The sequence below is a fragment of the Sminthopsis crassicaudata genome, chromosome 3 (genome assembly GCF_048593235.1).
Source record: "Sminthopsis crassicaudata isolate SCR6 chromosome 3, ASM4859323v1, whole genome shotgun sequence".
NCBI lineage: Eukaryota > Metazoa > Chordata > Mammalia > Dasyuromorphia > Dasyuridae > Sminthopsis > Sminthopsis crassicaudata.
The window spans coordinates 300,622,252-300,646,112 of NC_133619.1; the positions used below are offsets into that span (position 1 = coordinate 300,622,252).

Here is a 23,861-nt window from a genome sequence, read left to right on the forward strand (position 1 = left end):
AAATGTTTTCATTGACTAATTATAGCTTTAAATGTGTAATTTTGAGATGTGTTTGGAAATGGTAGGAAGGGGTTTAAAATATCCTGATTTAATCACTAAACACACAAGGGCAAAGTATTCATAATATCACTTTATTTAGTTGAATACCTACAGCCAAAGAAATTGCACATTTCACTTGAAACAAACTTAAAAAAAGATTGTTTTGGTAAGGGGCAGTTATTTGAATACTGAATGAAAAATAAACATTTTAATAATTTGTAACATTTGAAAAAAACACATTCAAAAATTAAAAATACTTCAATCAATTTGAAAATGTAGTTATTGGATTTATTTTTAAATGTCTTAGGAATGAAAAATATGCAAAGAAAAAGTTTAAAAATCATTTTAATCTGCTAGTACTAGTCACAAATATTATTACAGAAAGAACTTGAGCTCAAACACTGAAAGAAAAAGAGAAAGGAGACTTCATTTAAAATAAATTATACCAAATCCATGTACTTTTGGGATGTCTTCCACTAATGTGTCTAAAATCACATGACAATTTTACCACTTAAAATTTGTTATCTAGTATTGCTAGTTTTGTCTTTTGTATATTTTAACTTTGTATCTTTATTTCTAATCTAATTATGGAGTAATTATGGAACATCAGACAAAAATATAAGAAACTGAAGAAATTTTCAACTTTCTTAAAATATACAAAATAATATTCACATGTTTCTTGCATATATATTGTGAAAATATAAGAAAAAAATCACGTCAGCATCCCCAGTAGTGAAGAAAGCCATTATTCACCGTCTAACAGTAAGTACTGAGGTACTGCCACCACTGGTGCAGGAAATTTTACCTAACTGAACCACCGAGGTTCCCTGAGGGTGAGAGAGGAGGAATTGTGTGCTGGACAAAACTTTCATTACCACTCCCCGATTATTAGTTCTTCTTCAGTTTCCTTCAGAGGAAATAGGCAAGGATTTTATGGAAAATAGTCCCAGGCATAGCAGTGACCTCCCCAGTTGTAGTAGTGCTACAATAAGCCCATCCCCCACATCCATAAAATGGGATAGAACTTGTATTGTACAGAAGGGGCTGACCATTTCCTCCCACCACCTGGACCAACTGCCAATCAACTGCCAGCAAAAGGCAGGTAAAGTCCTGGAGTCACTAGAATCATTGTGTTTTCCAACTAGAGGCTTTAGCCTTCATTAAGTAGAAGAGCCCTGTTATAAGGAGCAGCCAAGCTCACCACTACCAATACAAAGTATCAAACAACTGTTACTGCTCAATCAGGAAAAGTAGGCTAGCTAAGGCAGCAAGTGATACAGAAAGTGGGGCAGAAAGCAATATGTATCAGGTCAGCCATCACCTGGACTGTCACTTCCTTCCTGACCCTAAGCTCCAAGAATACCTGATACAACCCATTCAACTCCCATTAATTTTGCTTTTAGCCTATCTCTTGAAGAATTGAATAGGGACAAACTTGTGGAGAAGGGGCTCGCCATTACTCTCCAACATTGACACCAACCGTCAGCCAACTGCCACTTCTGAGGGAAAGACTATGGGCCTAGGTGAAACCCTCAGAATTTCAAAGCATCAGCTCAACAAGAATGACACAGGAGGCAACATGCATCAGGCTGCTGAAAGCATCACCTCCTGGGTCACCACCTTCTTTCAGACCCTGGGGGAGATAGCTAAGGACCCTGTGCCCAAGAATCCCAGCCCCCTCAGAATATTGACCCTATGTTGAATATAGACTCCAGTCATCATCCCAGGAAATAAGTCTTATCAAGATGTGAACTTGACAGATACTTAAGTGTTTGCCTTTCTAAGTATTTTATAGCTATTAAAATACTGAAAATAAAGTTCTTAGCATAAGAGATTGAATGTTGAAATGGACTTTAGAGATCATCAAGTTCAAAATGCTACCCATTTTGCAGAGAAGCAGAGATAGTAGTTTCATTGGTTCATTTGAATTTTATGAGTCTGTGTCTTCAAAGTATTTCATTATTTCACTCCTATCAGTGTAACAAATGTGGTGCTAAAAATGCATTGGTCTATTAAACTTTGGAAAATCACATTATATTCTTAAATAGAGTGGTTACATTTGAAATTTAAAGGAATTCTCTTTTATTTTTAACTTATTTTAAATACACATTGTTTTATGAATTATGATAGGAGAGAAAAATCAGAGCAAACAGGAAAGATCATGGGAGAGAAAAAAAAAAAATAGAAAAAAGAAGTGAACATAGCATGCATTGATTTACATTCAGAATCCTTAGTTCTTTCTCTGGTTCAAGATAGTATTTTCTGTCCAAAGTCTATTGGGATTTCTTTGGATCATTGAACTACTGAAAAGAACCAAGCCTTTCATAGTTGATCATCACATTCTTGCTATTATTGTATGCAATGTATTCATGGTTCTATTTATTTCACTCAGCATCAGTTCATATAAATCTTTCCAGACCTTTCTATAATCAGCTTGTTCATCATTTTTTATAGAACAACAATTTCCATTACATTCATGTACCATTTGTCCAACTATTCCCTAAATGATGGACACCTACTCCTTTTCCACGTCTTTGCTACTACAGAAAGAAATGCTATAAACATTTTTGCACATGTGGATGCTTTTCCCTCCTTTATAATTTCCTTCAGATACACACCCAGTAATGGCACTGCTGGGTCACAGTTTTATAGCCCCTTTGGGCATAGTTCCAAATTGTTCTCCAGAATATTTGGATCATTTCACAGTTCCACCAACAATGCATTAGTGTCCTAGTTTTCCCACATCCCCTACAATATTTATCATTATCCTTTCCTGTCATCTTAACAGGAATTCTATTTTTAAAAGCTTTGTCAAGCAAATAATAAAAACTTTAGTTTGCTTGGGAATATATAATTATAAGAACTTATAGCAGGGTCTTGTCTATGGGGTAGATTTATTTAAAATGCCCTGTAATCATTATAATTTTATATTTGGAAGCATAAATATGAAATAGTTCAGTTTTATGTCCCTAATTAGAGAGTGAAATTGTTTCAAGATGCTGTGTCTAGAGGGTCACTGGAACTTCTAGCCCTGACCTAGGAATGTACAAATAGACTTTGAGTGGCTTCCATTGCACTCTCATGTTGCAAATAAAGAAAAGCTAGCAAAACACAGAGACAGAGCCAATCATTAAGGCAAATGATAATAAATCCAAAAAATAGATCTTTATCATAGTAAAACATAAGTGGAATAAGACAATAAAGACCATACTCTGACAAGGTGGTCTTGCTGCTGCTATTGAACAAATTTCACATGCTCTTTTTCCTTCTCTCTTAGGACTGATCTCATGTAGTTTCATTTCTCCCTAAGCTGAGAAGAACTACAGCTTCTGTAGCCAATACTGGGCCAGGGGTTGTCAGACTATATTGCTATGGGTTTGGTCCTATGGAATCAAGACTTAAGTGAATTTTTATTCTGGAGGAAGCTCCATAAATTGTATAAATTTGTGAGGCCTGATTTATCTTATGAATAATCACAGGTCGTTTAGTTATACTGCCCCCCTCAACACTCATTCATATGCACCATTTAACCATATCTTGCAAGGCTAATTGTCCATTGATTTTAATTGGACTGGCGGGGTAAAGGCTGAGAAAGGACACAGCTATTGTGGAAATTATAATTCCTGACACACCTCCCATTCCCTGGGACTTTCATCCAAAAGCTAAGATCTGTAGTGTTACTATAGGATCCACAGGAAGCATGATAATATTAAGCATTGCTACTGCAGATACATATACCTTTGTGGAGGAGCACAGGTATCTAAGGAATGTGGCACTCATTCTCAATTAACTCAACGCAACTCCCTTGGCTCAACTCAAAACATTGATATTTTCATGCAAAGAGTTTAATAAATGAATAATGATCTAGAAATTTGGGTTTAATAAATCTTTAAAATATTTAATATATTGAAAGAGAAAAAAATCTTGGCAGTTCTGAAACAGTTGGAAATAACCTTTGGAAAAAGCCAGAGAATGGACTTTACATATATGCCATCTAGTTGAATCCCCTTTCATTTTAGATATAAGCAAAGCAAAACCCAGAGAAGTAAGGGAATTTACACACAATCCCAAAAGTATGTTCGCCCCTAAATAAAAAGAAATTTAGTTTTTTTCAGATTTAGTTTTCTTGCTATGAAAACCTAAAGTAGGTCATCATACCTTATAGCACATGTATATATGATGTTCATATATATGTATATATGATATATGTGTGTTTATATATATGCATATGTATAAACATCACAAAAATATTTTTCTTATCCATAATAAAACCCCAAAAGGATAGTATATGAAATTAAAAACCTCTATTATGTATGTTACTTTTCTATACATAAAAAATTCAACATGTGACTTTCCAAACTGTCTTGGGCAATGTTTTCTTCTGATTTTGCATTGGTGCTCTTTTGTGCAATTTAAAAAATGCTTCAATAACCTTTGTTCTCTTTCCTTCTTTTTTCTTTTTGGCAACTCTGCTAATCTGCCAGAATGACTTCCCCAATAAGAACGCTAATCCATAGTAAACCACCTAATATTCCAATTCAAACATAAATACATCCCACAAGCCACCTAGCACAGACCCTAACCACTAGAAAACCAGAAGACAAATGCCCACCTCTACCAATGGAGTTACAGTCCTTAACAATGATGGCCCTTCCTATGCCACTGAGATAAAGTATATACTTTGTCAATGAAAGAGCCTTCTCAGAACCAAAAAGAAACTTTGAAAGTCTTGCAGGGGACAGGAGGGAGTGGGCACTTCAAGAGCTGAGCCAGAAACAATCAGCAGCACAGGGACAATCTGCAAAAGGAGAAAGAGAAAGTGGCACCGGACAGTGGCAGAATCAAGAAGGGAGAGATTGAAGAAAGTCAGGGACTTGCTTGGTATCTGAGTGTAGGACATTTTGACTGATGTGGTCACTTGTATCCTCCACTTCTGGGAACTTGGTACCTCTTTCTCAGCTTAGTGCTTGCTTTAGTGTGGTTCTCTCCACCTAACTTGGGCCTCATCAACCACTGGCACAATTAGATCTCTATCCTGGTTGCTCCAGAAAGTTGTGGGCTTTATCTTAGTCACTCTTGTGTTGTATGACTGTAGGGAGTAGGGCAGAAGAAGGTATTTGATTGAAGATGAAAATTATTTCCTGCCTCACAATGGGCCCCATCCTCCTGTGGGCAGAGTCTCTTTCTCAAATTAGCTCTTCAGGTAATGTGTTAAGTCAAAGGGCTTTAGCTTTAACCACTGCTTCTTCTCTACCCCAAAGGAAGAGGAAGACTAGGGTCTCTTATCCTGCCTGAGAATGCATAATGAGGCAGGGGACATGCCAGAAATAACAGAATATTTTAATTCCAACCTGCCAAACATCCTCTACTAAGTAGAATTGCTAATCTATTGCCCAGGTTTCACCTAAGTTCCCAATGTGTTCATTCTTTTCTACTTCTTAAAAGGGTAGGAAATTTAATAATAACTAGTTAATATAATTTATATGGTTCATTGAGCCCAAAACTAGTACTCCAACAATTTCTCTCTGGACATACTTTAAAATGGCTTAAACCTCAAACACACATACACAGAGAAGCACATACTAGATATCTTAAAGGAGCCGGGTTCCCCTAACAATGAATTGTAGGAGATAGAAAGGAGCTAACTTGAATAAGTAAAACAGGCGCTATCGTGGCTCAGTCAAAGACAGCCAAAGAAAGATGAGACAGGGATTTGAGATAAATATTTCAGAGAATTCTGGGATGATAGGATTGTAGATTTCGAGCTGGAAGGGACTTTAGAGGCCATGTAGTCAACCCTTTTACTTTACAGATAAGGAAATTGAGGCTTTAGTGAGGATACAACAGTTGCCTTCAGTCACAGAGTGAATAATTGGCAGAGGTTGTTTGAAATTTGGACTTCCTGACTCCAGATCCAGCCCTCTATCCACTGTGAAAACAGATCATCTATTCCTCCATTCCAAATGGGCTCCTGATGTCTCCACATTGATATGCGTTCTTGCTTTAGCAAAAGACTCAGGGTGCTATAACTTATTGGTCCCACAATGGAAGTGGTTGAATGATGAGGGTTCTGGCTGGCAAGTCTTTACAGCAGCCTCCCTTGCCTCTACCTACCATCTCACTACAGTCCTTTTTGCCGAGGTTACAAATTTCTGGAGCTTTTCACCAGTCATCTGCACCCTTGCCTTTTTTTTTTTTTTTTTTTTTTTTTTTTTAAATCCCTGACCAGCAACTCTTCAAACTCTTAGGGAGGATAGGGACTGAGTATCCACTTATAAGGGACAAACATTACTGACTCCCCTGTTAACAATCACAAATGAGAAAAAGATAAACAGAGAGAGATAGAGACAGAGAAAGACAAGAGAATGATGTCTTTAGACTAAGCCTAAACTAGTTATCAGACATTTGAGGCATACAGAAGAGTTTAGGCAGAAAATGAATTTTAATGTATCAGCACAGATCTGGCTTCCAAATTAAGTCAGAAAAGAGAAAGTTGGTGAAATCAAGTAGCACTGGAAGAATCAGATTGATACTGTTCTCTAGTCTTCTAGTATTTAGAGAGTTGTTTTTTGGATTTGCATAAAGGATTTTCCATTCGTCTCCATTCTATTTCATTTTGTTAGGTTAAGCCCAATGTTCCTGATGGGGTTCTTCTCTTTGAGAAATCTCAGAATGATGGGGTCAGAAGAAATTTGGCCATGGCAAGAACTCTACTTGCCTCCAGTGCTAGTAATGCATAATGTGAATTTGATTCTTAAAAATATGAATCTACTATAAACACAAATTCTAATATCCATGTACATTTGGGTTTAGATTTTCTTGTACACATTGTTGTTGTTGCAAATGAGTCATTTTTCAATTATGTACTATACTTTATGACCCCATTTGGCAAAGACACTGGAGTGGTTTGCCATTTACTTCTCCAGCTCATTCTACAGATGAGGAAACTGAGGCAAAGAAGGTTAAATGGCTTTCCCAGGGTCACACAGTAAGTATCCAAGAGTAGTGAACTCATGAGGATGACTCCAGGCCCTGCATCCTATTCATTGCACCACCTAACTAACCCTATCTATATCTAAAAGCCTATCTACCTTCATTTCTCAAACCTTGAGTTATGAATCATACTGTTTTAAAACTCAAATTCCTGGTGTCACCAAGAAAGTTATCCAAGACTTTAGTATATGAGAATGAAGATAATATCTAGAGAACTTTATCAAAAATTTGATCCAGTAAAATGTGGACAATAAGAATAAAAAGAAAATTTTAAAGAAGGTACACATAAATTTCTTGCTAATGTGATACTTCCTTCATGAAATCATAGATTTCTTTTAATGGAAACCTCTAAATTATATATATATATATATATATATAAAAATAATCTCCTTGTAAATACTTGAATTTAGTATTGCAAAGAACTCTTCCTGCCCTCTAGTACAATGACTGATCTGACTCTCTGCTTCTTGTCTTGCACACTAGTAAATGCATTCCAGCAATCCATTGCATGAAGCAAATAAGACCCCATAGATACATAAGAAATGTTCAGCATAATGTCTCCTTACCTGTGGCCCCACTTTGTCATTCTCTACTGATTTCAAAACCTGAGAGCTTACCTTGGCTATGTAATTAATCCATTTTCCTAACTTGTACCTAAATATTTAAACACTCTTCCCTGTCCTCTCAGTTCTTAATTAAGTCCAGTTCTCTTCTCTGTTTGTAAGGAGCCTTGAATTGGAATCTTTTAAAAGAATACCTATTGGTTCATTATCCAGGGTCACCAGGATGAGATTCATGCAAGATTGAAAACCAAATTTTCAACTACCGACGAAGGGATGAAATGAGAGGATAGGTGAAAATTGAAGGGAAAGAGGAGAGGATTGGGAATGAAGAGAAGCAAGGATAAACAGGGAAGAAAGGGAGAAGAGGAGAAGAGGAGGAAAGATAATGAGAGGAAAAGAAGGGAAGGGAGGGGAAGGAGAAGAAGACAAAGAGTGTAAAGGCTTGCTAAAATTTTTTACATGGAATATAAAGTTCTGACCCACAAACAAGCCTCAACCTACTTTGCTTTTCTAACCTAGACCAGTTCTTAGTTCCTCTTAGCCACCCTTTTAGATAGTCTCTCTTGGGGTTCATTAGCTTGAAGCCAGATGTAGTATAGAAACTTAATTATCTTTTGTCCTATTGCAAGTCAGAAATGTCAAATTTAAGCAGTCCGTTAGCTTCACCTTCCCCTGGTAGCAGGAACTACAGGCATGTGCTACAATAGTAGAGTTCATGCCAAAATAAATGGGTAACCAAAGCAAAGAAAGATCCTCCAAGTAATTTAGTAAACCCATTCTAGTGATGGATGGAAAGCACCCCTGATTTCTCCAAGTTTGAGAGTGACTTCCTACATTGTGCTCTGCTTCATGGGAAGTGTACTTGGTAATATAAAGGTCCTGTACCGAGCCTATTCTTCCCAGTGGCTCAGGTGGGAGTGGGGAGACCATACTCCCAGATTAAGTGGGTCAGAAGAGGAGAATTTACTTTTGTTCTTGATCTACTCCCTCAGTAATTATTTCTTTGCTGAAGCCAAAAGATATTGAATGATACTGGGAAGAACATAGTGGAAAGTAGGCTTTAGCCAACCAAGAGCATTAGAAAGACAACCTAATCCCTCAGTTGTTGTTTAGTCATCATGTCCAGCTCTTCCTGCTCCTATTCGGAGTTTTCTTGGCAAAGACATTGGAGTGATTTGCCATTTCCTTCTCCAGCTCATTTTACAGATGAGGAAACTGAGGCAATGGGGTTAAGTGATTTGCCTAGGGTCACACAGCTTATAAGTAGCTAGAGCCAGGTTTGGACTCAGAAAAATGAATCTTTCTGACTCCAGGCCCAGTGTTCTGTCCCCCTAGCTGCTTGGAAGGCAACATAGAGATAGATTTAGTTGGCAAGTATTTGTGAGAAATCATATTCAATTTGATATATTCTTTAACAGAATAAAAAATGAAGTGAATGTGAGATAAAGACCACTGACTACCAAGGTGTCTGCTGCTGTTATGGAACAACAGCCACCTCTTCCTTCTCATTCCCTTTCATCTTCAGCTGTACATGAAAACCCTCAGCTCTCCTGTCTTAGGGTTGATCTCATATTAGTTTCCTCTTAACTTAAGCTAGCAACAACTTATAAATCACAGGATCTTTGTGGCTGCAAATGTTTGGTTCTATGGATTTAGGATTAAGAATTTTGTTCTCAAGGGAACTACACATAACTGTATAATTTTCTGGGGATTGTTCCATGTAGGTGTAACAACATAATTCAAACCACAGTTTTTTTTGTTTTTTGGTTTTTTTTGTAGGGGTATTATTCCCTTCCCTCTCAGCACCATTTAGCCATACCTTGAAAGCTGGGTTATTCATTAATTCCAGTCGTTCTCTCAATCTCTTAGGTTTGAGAAAGGAGCAATCTTTTTGGAAACTTTCATTCCTGAAACTATTCATTCCCCTTTGCTGTGGGATTCACTTCAAAAACAAGGATCTATTTTTCACTTTCCAAAGTTTAGCTTATGGACTCCTCGGGAAGCATGAACAAGAGTGTGCAGTGACATGGGATATTTTGGAGATTCATATTCCTTTACAAAGAGAGGAAGATAGGAATAAAAGGAACATGGAAGTCAGTTGTACTGAGAAGCAACTAATTTGTAATATTTTATTTGGGTCTTGATATTTAAATGGAATATCATTCAGTTTTGTTGTGGAAAGAGTTGGAAATGGCTTTTGAAAAAGGCAAAGAACGGATCTTCCATGCTATCTAGTCAAATTTCCTTTCATTTTAGAGATGAGTAAAGGGCAGCCCAGAGAAACGAAGCATCTAACTTACTTTCCTGATATTGTACATTTATCTTTAATAGAGAGAAGATCTGCTCATGGAATTAAACTATTCAACTTGAGTTCTTTTGCTATTAATGTTTACTAAAGGACATTGCACTATGCAAGTCCTGGATCCATGTTTTTAACTTATCTTTTAAAATTCTGAACACAATAAACACCAAATAAAATTAAAAAGTTTTTTATGCAAAATGGAACCTCCAAAAGAGGACCAGAAATGAAAGTGCAAGTCTCTTATCATGTTCTCTTGCATTTTGTATTATGTATATAACAAATCAACATTTGACTTTCTAAGCTGTGGTTTTTTTTTTGTTGTTTTCTTCTGACCTTAATTCTGCACTTTTGTGCAATTTTTTAAAGGTTCAATGAACATTTTTCTTTTTTTTTTGTTAGCCCTGCTAATCTGCCAGAATGACTTCTTAAATAAGAACGCTAATTCCTAGTAAACTACCCCACAATTCAATCCAAATACATGAGCACCCCACAACATACCTAGCAAATACCTTAACCACCACAAAACCAGAAAACAAATCCCCACCCTTTCCAATGGATTTGCAGTCCTTCCCTCCACTGACATAAAGTATATATTTTGTCATTAAAAAAGCCTCTTCAGAACCAAAAAGATTTTGAAGGTCTTCTAGGAAACAGGAAAGAGTGGGCACTTCAAGAGCTGAGCCAGAAACAATCAGCATCACAAGGGCAATCTGCAAAAGGAGAAAGAGAAAGTGGCACTGGACAGTGGCAGATCAAGAAAGGAGAAACTGAGGACAGCCATGGACCTTATTGGCATCTGAGAGTAGGGGGATTCTAACTGAGATGGTCACTTATACCCACCTTCTCTGGGACTGAGGAAAGGGTCAAGAGCGGGTCTCCTCTTTCCTTAGCTTGGTAGCCTATCTTGAAGCAGGCATTGTTCTATATACTCTTTGTTACCACGATTCAAATAGCTTTAAGTTTGCCTCAAATATAAAAAGACCAGGAGATAGCAAGAATTATAAGTGTACACTAATGCAGAAAGCCAAACTTTTACCTAATTTTAGGAATTTTCATAACTAGGGGCTCATTGGTTTTGCTATAGCATTCATGGTCTTTCCTTTCATGTAAAATGACTAAAGAAGTACAAAAAGGGACAAACTAAACCTGGGAGTCTCATCATATTCTACAATTAAAATGAATTATATACTACCAAGATGTCCCATTTTAAAAGCAAATAGCAATATATTTTATTAGCTGTTTACTGTGTGGCTTAATGAGGGAATTAGTTTGGACTTATGTGGACTGAGCCCATCTTCAGATATAATATGTGCCAGTATCTACAAGCTGAGAAAAACCAGATCTCATTCTTTTTTCTCCCTAAAACCTAGTTTCAGCAATCTGACATTTTCTTGCATATAGCTGCATAATTGACTTCTGTCAAATGAATCTCACCTTGGATATCCTACCTCTCACTTTATTTTTCACAGTGTCCTTCCCCTCTGGTCTATCTTTGTCATATTTGACTTTCACTGAGGTCCATTTTTACTCTGGGTCAAAAGAAGTTTATATTTCCCTATGAACTTGAAGATCTCTCCTAATTTCCTACTTGCTATATATGTATTATTGCAGAAAAAAAATGTCTTTATTGAACTCTGTGACCTCAGTACCATTCTCCCTGACTACATTGTGGCCAACATATTAGCTTAGAAGCACCAAGGGTCTTCTGAGGTTCCTAGTGACCAATGCTTCATGCTTGGGGGGGTCACTGGCAGTGACATGGCTGAGGCTTGGAGCCCCTGTTCCAAGTTAATGCTGTGTTTGAATCCAACTGTGGTCTATATCTAGAGATTGTTAGACAATGTTGATACTGAAAAAAAAAAATTAAGACATTAAAAATAGGAGGCAGAGCCAACATGGCAGAATTAACACAGGGACTCCTCAAACTCTCCTTCAAACTGCTCTGTTAAATAAGGACTCTAAACAAATTTTAGAGCATCAGAACACACAAACAAAAAATAGTGTGGAACAATGTTCCAGCTAAAGATAATTTAGTAGGTCCACAGGAAAGGTCTGTGAAATCAGAGTGGGAATCCAGCATGCAGTCCTGGTGCAGGCTGTGCCAGCCCAGCCTCAGCCTTTGCCTAGACACCAGCAAAACAGAACAGGCCTTTGGATTACTGAATCAGCAGTATTGGCAGTTTCTAGCCTTCTCAGCTCAGACACACATCTGAGGTAGGTCAGTAGGTTGACAAACTCAACCTTGAGTTCATCAGTGGGTTGAGAGGATCTTGGGAAACCAGGAGTGGGCAGTGACAGTGACAGTGACAGCTTCCAGAGCCTCAGCCCACAGGATGTCTCTTCATTGACACTGAGGAAGGACTCTATTGGTTTAGCACACTAGTTCTTACAGCTAGAAAGGGGAAGAGACACTCTTCACAGTTTCAGGGCAGAAAAGAGGGCTTGTGGTTAGGTCCCTAAAAGAAGCTCTGAAAACAGCTGCACAAAATCCCTGAAGCTTGGGACTGTGCACCCTTCATCTGGAAACAGAGCCTACTTTAACAAAGAGTTAAAAACCAAATAATAGTCTAGGAAAATGAATATATAACAGAAAAAGATTCTGACCATAGAAAGCTACTATGATAACAAGCAAGGTCAAAACACACACTCAGAAGAAGATAACAACATCCTACATCCAAAGCCTCCAAGAAAAATAAGATTTGGTCTCAGGCCATGGAAGAGCTCAAAAAAGATTTTGAAAATCCAGTAAAGAAAGGTAGATGAAAAAATAGAAAGAGTTTAAATAAGAGAGAGAGAGACAGAGTGATACAAAAGAAAATACAAAAAACAAATGAAGAGAAGAAAGTTTTAAAAAGCAAAATTGGCGAAAGAACTCTGGGAGATGACTATGAACCATTACATAGAATTTCCAATCCCTCTAATTTTGTCCGCCTGCATTTTGGATTTCCTTCACAAGCTAAATGTACACTATTTCAAAGTCCGATTCTTTTTGTTCAGCAAAACAACTGTTTGGTCATGTATACATATATTGTATTTAATTTATACTCTAACATATTTAACATGTATTAGTCAACCTGCTATCTGGGGGGGGGGGGGGGGAAGGAGGGAAAAAATTGGAACAAATGGTTTGGCAATTGTCAATGTTGTAAAATTACCCATGCAAATATCTGGTAAATAAAAACTATTAAAAAAAAAAAAAAAAAAAAAAAGCAAAATTGGCCAAATAGGAAAGGAGGTACAAAAGCTTACTAAGAAGAATAATTCCTTGAAAATTAGAATTGAGCAAATGGAAACTAATATCTTTTTGAGAAATTAAAAAAATAATAAAACAAAACCAAATATATATAGTGAAATATCTCATTGGAAAAACAACTGACCTGAAAAATAGATCTAGATGACATAAATTTAAAATTATTGGTCTACCTGAAAACCATGATCTAAAAAAGAATATAGACATCATCTTTCAAGAAATTTTCTTTTTTGTTGTTGTTTAAAACTCCTGTTACAATAGGAATGAAATTCCTTTTATTAGTTTTTAAAAGCTTTTTATTTTCAAAATATGCATAGTTTTCAACATTCACCCTTGTAAAACCTTGTATTCCAAATTTTTTTCTCCTTCCCTTCCTCCCGTTAGAAGGCAAGTAATCTAATACATTTCTTTTATACATATTTCCACAATTATCATTCTGCACAAGAAAAATCAGATCAAAAAGGAAAAAAAATGAGAAAACAAAATGCAAACTACAATAAAAGTGAAACTATTATGTTGTGATCCACACTCAGGCAACACAGTCCTCTCTCTGGGTGCAGATGACTCTCTTTATCACCTGTCCATTGGAACTGCCCTGAATCACCTCTCTGTTGAAAGGAGCCACAACCATCAGAGTTGATCATCACATAATCTTGATGTTTCTATGTACAATGTTCTCCTGGTTCTGCTCATTTCACTCGGCACCAGCTCATGTAAGTCTTTCCAGGCCTCTCTGAAATGATCCTGCTGATCATTTCTTATAAAATAATATTCCATAGCATAAATATATCATAGCTTATTCAACCATTCTCCAACTGATGGGCATCCACTCAGTTTCTATTCTTTGCCACTACAAAAAGGGCTGCTATAAACATTTTTGCACATGTGGATCCTTTTTTCTTTTTTATGACCTCTTTGGGATAGAGGCCCAGTAGAGACACTACTGCATCAAAAAGTATGCACACTTCTTTGAAGAAGTTACCAAGGAAAATTAACCCTTTATTCTGGAACCAGAAGATAAAATAGAAATTAAAAGAATACATTGATCACCTCCTAAAAGAGATCCCAAGCTAAAAAATGCCAGGAATATTACAGCCAAATTCCAGAACTTCCAAAGCAAGGAGAAAATAATGCAAATAGCCAGAAAGAAACAATTAAAGTATAATGGAGCCACAGGCAGAATAAGACAAGATTCAGTGGTTTCTGCTTTAAAGACCAGAGCTCAATGGAAAATTTGATTTTTAAATGCAGGACTCAGGGAGCATAAGGAGGTACTCAAGAAAGAGAAATCATAAGGAACTTAACAAGGTTTATCTATTTACATTCCTACATGGGAGGATGATATTTGTAACTCATGTGAACTTTCTCATTGTTATGGCGCTTTAAAGGAGTATACATAAATAGAGAAAAGAAATATGAGCTGAATTTGAAGGGATAATATTTTTAAAAATAAAATTAAAGGGCAAGAGGGAAATATTCTGGGAGAATGGGAATGGTGGAATGGCATAAATTATCTGCCATAAAAGAGGCAAGAAAAAGCTTTTACAGTGGAGGAGAAGAGAGGCAGGGGAAAGGGGAATAAGTGAATTATGTTTATCAAAATTTACTCAAAGAGAAAATAACATATACACTCAATATGGACATAGAAATCTATCTTATACTGCAGGAAAGAGGGAGAAGAAGGGAATACAGTAGGGAAGGAGGGTAGTAGAAGAGAGAACGTATTGGGGAGGGGATGGTTAGTAACAAAACACTTTTGAGAAGAGTCAGGATGAAGGGAGAGAATAAAATAAAAGGGAAATAGCAACTGTAATTGGGAAAAGACATTTGAAGCAAATTTTTCTGATGAAGGCCTCATTTCTCAAATATGTAGGGAACTGAGTCAAATTTATTTATTTTTCTTAATAAGACCCATTCTTCTATTGATAAATGAGCAAAAGATATGAACCATGCCCAAATGGCTATAAAATCATGCAAATCCTTTCACTTAACAATACCTCTACTAGTCATGAATCCCAAGAGATTAAAGAAAAAATATAGCTATATGTACAAAAATAATGGTAGCAGCTCTCTTCTCAGGGCAGAGAATTTTAAAATGAGGCAATGCCCATCAATTGGGGAGTGGCTGAATAAATTGTGGCATGTGATTATAATGAAATATTATTCTGTGGGAAATGATAAGCCATGATGCTCTCAGGAAAATCTGGAAAGTTCTCCATGAATTGAAACAATGTGAAATGTACTGTATACAACGTAATAGCAATGTTATGGCATGATCAGCTGTGAATGACTTTGCGATTCTCAACAATACAACGATCTATGACTATTCTGAAAAATTTATGATAAAAAAAAGGCTATCCATAGCCAAAGAACTGATTGAAACTTACTCTTTTTTTTCCTTTTTTTTTTTTTTTTTCCTGAGGCTTTTGGGTAGGAAGGAAGATCTATGTTTTCTTTCAAAATATAACTTTACCAGAATGTTCACACATTCCTTCTTAATGAGGGCTGAGCATTGGAGAAAGGGAGAGAAATCTGGGACTCAAAGTTTTAAAAACAAATGAAAGAAATTTTTACATTTAATAGGGGAAAATAAAATAAAACTATTAAAACAAAAGATACTAGCAGCAATTCTTGAAATTACCAGGTAGATCAGGAACAAACAGATATAGTTGAGTTACTTTATCTTTAATGAGTATAGGATTCCTACCATACAAGCTATCAGCACAGACCTCTGTCCTGGTTGCCCTAGAAAGATTTGTTGTTATTCACCAATCCCCTGGATCTTACCTAAATTGCTTTTGTTATGTGTCTATGTATGAGGATAGGGCAGAAAATGATATTTAGCTGAAGAAGAAAAGTACCTACTGCCTCTCACTGGCCCTCACTCTCCTGTAAGCAGTCACTGTGGCCCAAATCAGCCCAGAATGTGTGGACTTTAATCATTAGTATCCCAAAGGAGAAAGAAAAATGAAGCTCTTTACTCTGCCCCAAAGATAATGAGACAGCGAATATGCCAGGGAGGGAAAAAATGAATTAGAAATGTCTTTACTCTAGTTTTTACTAGATCTCCTTTCATTAAGTAAAGCTGTTTATTCATTGCCCAGGTTTTGCCTATTTCTTTTTTTCCACTATTTGAATTGGGAGGTGGGGGAGGGAGAGGAATTTTGATAATGTGTTCCTAATGAAATCTATTAGGTTCATTTGAAAGCTCCCACTGGTACACTAGCACTTAATAAAAAAAGGAGTTCCTTTCTCTCTGTGGTATAAGTTCTTCAACAGTTATATACAATTTCTAGTCTAGATTTCCCTAACATAGACACACACACACACACACACACACACACACACACACACACACACACACACACACACACACACACTCAAACTCACTCACTGGGTGAAACCTAAGAGAAGTCAGCTTCTTCTGAAAATACATAACAATAAAAATAGATAAAGCAAATAGGCATTTAAGTAAATGGGATTTTTTGAGTGCCAACAAAAGAAAAGAGATATGGCTAGAAGGTGGATATTTCAAAGGATCATAGAATTATACCTTTAGAGCTGAAATGGATTTTAGAGGTCATCAAGTCCAGTTTTCTCATTTTATAGGTAAAGAAGCTGAGACTTAGAGCACGTGCGCACATGCAAACCCACACACACACAAAGTGGCCTTCTGTCAGAGTGTGATTTGGCAGAGACAATATTTGAAACCAGACCTGACTCTAAGAACTCTGTACACTGTTGAAACATCTATTCTTCCTTTTTGTATAGGTTCTTTCTGTTCCCACATTGATAAGTTATAATCTCTGTACTTTTTTCATTTTAAATAAAACAGCAGAAAGAAAACTGAATGAGTTTCTGTTGTTATTTTTTTCCTTTTGTGCCTTAGCAGAAGGCTCAGAATCCCACAATGTAAGTGTTTGAACTAGGAGGCTCTAGTTGGCAAGGACAGGCAGAAACATCCCTTGTCTCATTCATCATCTCACTAGTTTCCCAGTTGCAAAGGCCTCGGTTTCTCTCAGGGAGAGGTGGAATTTAATGTTCACTCATTTTCTTGGTTCTCCACGGAGACAACTGATGTAAACTGAGATCTTGGGAGGAAGGGTGGTCCTGGGTTACCAATCTCAAACCCCTCTGGGAGGGGCCCCACCCTCCTGTTGATATGGGAAACCCCCAGATAAGTAATCTCCTCCTCTTGACCACCCTCTATTGGATTGAAAATTAGTCCCTGAAATTGCTCCCTAGCTAGGGGCAACAAAAATCCACTATAACCAAAAGACTGTAAACCCATCTCTGCTAAAAATCCTAATAGGATTTTGCCTGCTGAGTTATTTTTCTCAATGTAATAAACCCATTTCCCCCCACAAACCTCGCCATTGGGAATTGCAAATACTTTCACAAAAAGCTGGCAGCGCGGACCAGGGGATCCCATTGCTGTCAGAGGATCTCAACCCTCGTTTCTCACACCTCAACTCGACCATTGGTGAGCCCCTTGTTATATTCACACACATACAATAGGAACACACTGGCTAAGAGGCATACAGAAAGAAGTATCCTCTTTGGAAGAAGTTTTTCTTTTCTCTGAAATTAGCTTTCTCCAACCTCTTGGAAAGAGGAGGAACTGAGTTTCTACTCACAGTATCTTAGCTTGCAAGGTCATTGGTGAGTTCCCAAATACAGTTACACACGTACAGGCACATAACATACAGCAATATGCATTGCAGACAGGAAAGTCATGAATTTAGAATATTCAGTGTTGACAGATCAATGTTGATACATACAAGGCATACAGTATAGCACAAGAAGAAAACTAATTTAAGAATGTCAGCACATGTACTCAGATTCCAAATAAAGAGGAAAAAAAGAGAAAATAGGTAAATACATGAGCTCTCTAGTCATACAACTAGAGATAGCAGGTTGTTCCACAAATAACAATGAAGCTGGAGATTGGGACTAAGACATTGTGAAAATCTTCTTTCCTGACATGAATTCCCTTCCTTCTGGGCTTCACTCCAAAAATCTATTTCAACCTCCCATAGCTTAGCTTTGGAACCCTCAGAAAGCATTGAAAAGGGGTTTTCTGCAGGTCTATCTTTCCTGTTCAGAGGGAGAAAAAAAAAAATGAATCTAAGGAACATGGAGACCAATTACACTAATCAGCAATCATCAAGCTCAGATTCATGGCACATTTTCACCAAGCTTAACTCAACATTAATGTGGCAATGGATAAAATTTATTAATTGAATAATGATTTATAGTTTAACATTCTTTTTAGGTATTGAATGTATATTCACACACATATATACACACATATGTGTAATGTTCTGTTACCTAAATTGTAATCGTTCTCTGGGTGCAGGTTTCTTGGGAGGCTTCTGGAGGCAGCCTCAGTTTCAGTTCAGCTCAGTAATTCCAAATGCAACCAGAAGTTAAAGTCCAAATCCAAAATCTTATTTCCTTCATTTGAGGCTCTGCTAGTTTTCTGGAGGCCTTCCTCTCTCCTTGGTTCCCAAGAGCTCTTGCTGCTCTTTGTCTCTGCCAGCTTCAGCCTCTCATCTTCCCAATGTCTCCAGCCAGAACAAAGATGGAAGTGGGAATGAATCTTGACTCTGAGTCTCCCAAAGTCCTCCCGAAGTTCTCCTTGCCCTTGAGAGCTTCCTGCTTATATGTTGCCCACTGAGTACACACCATTATTTGTTGTAGGATTAAATCAATGCTAAATTAGATTTAACCATTGGCTTCTCAATTCCACTCAGTACCTTGTTTCGGTCAGATCAATCATATTGAACCATGCTAAATTAGATAATTATTGTCTATCCATTCCAGTGACTTAGCACCTTGTAAGAATCCTAACACATATGTAAAATACATTTGAAATACATCGAATAAAGTGAACATTGTCTTATCCAAATAAAAAAACAAAAAGAGGATAGAATACATGAAATTGCAAATATCCATGAAGCAGTTTTCTTTGCCCTTTATGTGCATACTAAAATCAACATAAGACTTTTAAAGCTGTCCTGTTCATCTTGTGTTTTCTTTTGGCCTTAAATGTGTGCTCTTTTGTGCAACTTTTAAAATGCTTCAATAACTTTTCTTTCTGTTTTTCTTTTTGACAGTTCTGCTAATCTGCCAGGATGACTTCCTCAATAAGAACATTAATCCATAGCAAATATAAATACATGAGAGCCAACTAGCAGGAGACAGGAAGGAGTGAGCAGAACTAAGCCAGAAACAACAGCACAGGAGCAATCTGCCAAAGGAAAAAGTGAAAGTTGCAGTGGACTGTGACAAATCAAGAAGGGAGACATTGAGAAAGTCGTGGACCTGAATGGCATCTGAGAACAGGAGACTGTGGCAGATGTGACCACTTGTACCCCCCCACCTCTAGGAATGAGAGAAGGGTCTTGAAAGACTGTTCTCTTTCCTCAGTTTGGTACCTGCCTTGAAGCAAGCATTGTTCTGCATTGCTTTACCACAATGACAAATAGCTTTTATTTTTGCCTCAAACATAAAGAAGTCAAGAATTAGCAAGAAATGCCCCCTAAGGCAGAGAGCCAAACCTTTGCTTAAATGTTAGGAATTTTTCTAAGGACTTATTGGGTTTGTGTTGTTGTTCATAGTCTTTCATATAAGCTGACCGAAGAAACAGAAGATGGCTAGACCCGAAAGGCAATAAAATCACTCCTAGAATTAAAATGAGCATAGTTACAAGATATTGCATAAATAATGGATACAGCAATTGTGTGTGTGTGTATGCACATGCCTGTGCATGTGTATTCCTAAATTCAGAGCCATTTTTGGTCACTTTGGGCTTTGATGGCTTACAGTAAATGTAGATAGCAATTTTTTTCTGTACTGGCCAGAAACTCTCATATTCCTCTCCTAAATTGATTTTTTTTTTTTGAATGAGCAAACAAGGCCAACTTTTACTTAATTTCTTATTCAACCTTAAATCATTGAATGGATGTTATCTCAAAGAAACTGAAACCCAGGAGAGACCTTACCAAGAATATACATTTCTTGAAATAGAACTCTGGAAAATCAAGCATTAATAAAACCATTGGTATTCAAATGGAACCTAAAATCACTCTGGCTCTCACTCATTGCTTAATAAAAATGCCCATCTCAAGCCTCAGTTCTTGTTTGGGTTTTGTGGCTCTGAATAAATATAAATAATTTATTTTGATGATCTTCTCCCTCCAAAATGACATATTTTTGAGTAGTCATTTCCCCCCTTATTTCTTATTCTTAATCATTGAATGGGTGTTGCCTCAGACAAAGTTGAAACATGGTAAAGAGCTTAGTTTAAAAAAGCCAAAGTTGCCCACAGCATCTGGGGCCATTTTCAGCCACCCTGATTTTTTGCCACTGAACCCAGATGGTTCACGAGGAGAAAGTGAGGCTGGTGATTTTACCCAGCCCTGCCTCACTTAAATCCAATTCATTTGCAAGTTAAGACACCTTACTGATATCACTGATCCTCTTTAAGAACAAAGGTCCAAAAGCAACAATTCTGTTCACTACAATCTAAGTGCAGCTCAACTCTCCTGACTCATATATATAAGCTATATTACATCATCCAGTGTCTGCAAACCAAGAAATCCTCAGCTTGATCTACAGTTCAGTGGCCTGATATGTCCCCCTCAATGTGCTGTGGGACTAGGAAACCCTACTATCTCCCTTGCTTATTGCACTTATACCACGTTTTTCCTCCTCTATTGGTACTTCCTTTCTTAGGGAATTGTCAAACCACTTGTCCTCATAATGCAATTACCCATATATTACTTATTGCATGTTATAGTGATTACTAAAAATTGGCCTGTTGGATTCTGTGGTCTCAGTTCCATCCTAACAGACTATATTGTGGTCAATAGACTATTAGCTTAGAAGCACCATGAATTTTATTAGGCTCCCAGTAACTACTGATAAATGCTTGGAGGATCCTGGAAGTGATCCCATGACATATGCTATGTTCGGATTCAACTGTGTTCTGTGTCTAGAGATTACTTGGGATTATCATGGATTAACAGGCACACTTGAATTATGTGATCTTTAATGTCTGTCAGAACTTTTGCCTCACCAGCTATAAGTATAGACCTCTGTATTGTTTGATGAAGGTTGGTTGTGAGTCTTTAATCCCCTGAATCTTACCTTAACCACTGTCTGTGGAGATAGGGCAGAAGGTGGTATTTGACTGAAGATGAAAATACCATACTCTTTTTCACTGGCTCCCACCCTCCTCTGAGCAGAGTCACTCTCCCAAATCATCCCCTCAGATAACCCTGAATGTGTGATTTTAACTTTAATTACTGGCTTTTCTCCATCCCAAAGAAGCAGGAAAAATGAAGCTCTTTACTCTGCCTCAGAGAGCAAAATGAAACTGAGAATGTGCCAGAAAAAAAGTGGAGAGAACTTTTCTCTAGCTCTTATTTGCCAAATTCCTCCCAATGAGAAAAGATACTTATTGTCCAGGTTATATGTAATGTCTTTGGTCCCAATTCATTCATGCTTCCCTTTGTTTTATGAGGCAGGGAGTTTAATAAGCTTTTGGTATAATCTGTTTTATTTATTGAACCCATAACTGTTACATCTTAGATTTTTTTTTAATCTATTTTTTATACACACACACACATACATACAGAAAGGGATAGAGACAGAAACAGAGGCAAGACATAGAGACAGAGACATAGTGAGTGAGAGAAAGAAAGAAAAAGAGAAAGAGAGAATAGAAGAAGTCTTAGAGAAGCCAGGTTCCCCTGACAATGAATTGCAGGAGATAAATATGTTTACTTAAGTGAAACAGGAGCTGCTGGGCTTCAGCCAAAGAAAACCAAAGAAAGTGGGATTTAGGGTAAAGAGGAGGAACTTCAGAGCATTTGGAGATCATTGGATTATAGATTTTGAGCTAGAAAGGACTTTAGAGGCCATGTAATCAACGCTTTTACCTTATAGATAAGGAAACTGAGGCTTTAGTGAGAATAAAAGGGTTACTTTCTGTCACAGACTAATTTGCAGAGGCCATTGGAAATCTGGCCTTCCTGACTCCAAATTTAGCTCTTTATCCACTGTGAAAATAGACCATCTATTCCTCCATTCCAGATGGGCTCCTGCTGTCTCCACAGTGATTTTTATTTTTTTTTTTTGCTTCAGCAGAAGATTCAGGGTTCTATAGCTTATTGGTCACATAATGGAAGTAGTTGAACAATAAAGGCTCTAGCTAGCAAGGCCTTACAGCACCATGGCTTTCTCTTACCCACCATCTCACTACATTATTTGTTTCAGAGGCTATAAGCTTCTGGAGATTCTTACCAACTTCCAGCATGTTTCCTCTTTGCTCACCCCCTTCATGGCATCTCTTCAAACTCTCAGGAAGGATAGGGACTGAGCATCAACTTATAATCTCATCTCTATAAGGAGACAAACTCTGGTGAGCTCTTGTTACATTTTAAAAAATATTTTCCCTTATGGATACATATATTGTATTTAACATATACTTTAACATATTTAACACACATTGGTCTACCTGCCATCTGGGAGAGAGAGTGGGGGGAAGGAAGAGAAAAATTGGAACAAAAGATTTTGCTATTGTCAATGGTGAAAAATTACCCATGCATATATTTTGTAACTAAAAAGGTTTAAAAAAAAAAAAAGAATCAAATGTCCAGAGGAAAAAAAAAACAAAACAAACCAATTCCCTCCTCTTGGGAAAGAGGTAGGGGACTGGGAGTGCCAAATAATGCTTATAATCTAAGGGGTATTCACGTGTACTGGTCTATATCACTTTGATGTTTTATTCTTTGTTATAAAGAGCTGGGATTCTATAATGAATTGCTTTTTATTGGGAAAGCTGTTATGCTAAAGAGATAATCATAAAAACATAAAAGCATCAATAAAGAATAAAAGAATAAAAAAATAAAAATTCATTCAAAATTTTAAAAAAATATTTTCCTAATTATATGTAATGAGAATTTTTCCACTTTTTAAAAATTTTGAGTTCAAATTTTCCCTCACCTTTCCTCACCTTTCCCCCTCCTGAGACAGTAAGCAATTTGATATAGGTTATACATGTGCAATCATGAAAAACATATTTTCATATTAGTCACATTGCAAAAGAAGACAGAGACCAGAGAAAAAGCACATCAAAAAAAGTAAAATGAAAAATAGTAAACTTCAATTTGCATTCAGACTCAATTCTTTCTCTGCATGTCTTTGGAATTGTTTTGGATCATTGTACTGCTGAAAATAGCTAAGTTAATATGAGTCAATTATCTTACAATATTGCTGTTATTGCATTTTTTTTTTCTTTTTGGTCTGCTTACTTCACTTTGCATGAGTTTGTCTTTCCAGGTTTTTTCTAAAATCAAGCTCTTGTCATTTTTTTATAGCACAACAGGATTCCAATACAGCCATTTACCACAACTTTAGCCATTCATTGATAGCTGCAGGTTACATTTAAAAAGTGTGTGTGTGTGTGTGTGTGTGTGTGTGTGTGTGTGTGTGTGTGTGTGTGTGAAAGAGACAGAGAGACACATAGACAGAGGAGAGAGAGACACAGAGAGTCGGAGACAGAAATAGAGAGACAGAGAGGAGAGAGAAAGAATACAAAGCAGAGAGCTATATCTTTAGAATAGTAAGATTATACAGATTAAGTCTAAAACAATGATCAGACATCTAAGGCATACAGAAGAAAATAGGCAGATAACTAATCTGA

At 37.0% G+C, this 23,861-nt stretch overlaps 1 long non-coding RNA gene across 1 annotated transcript; it reads left to right on the plus strand.

Moving 5' to 3' along the window:
* Positions 1 to 863: 863 nt before the first annotated feature.
* On the plus strand, positions 864 to 20,234 carry LOC141559515 (uncharacterized). The gene is made up of 2 exons (XR_012487455.1): positions 864 to 1,348; positions 19,267 to 20,234. It is a non-coding gene; the product is annotated as an uncharacterized LOC141559515 (long non-coding RNA).
* The last annotated feature ends 3,627 nt before the right edge of the window (positions 20,235 to 23,861 follow it).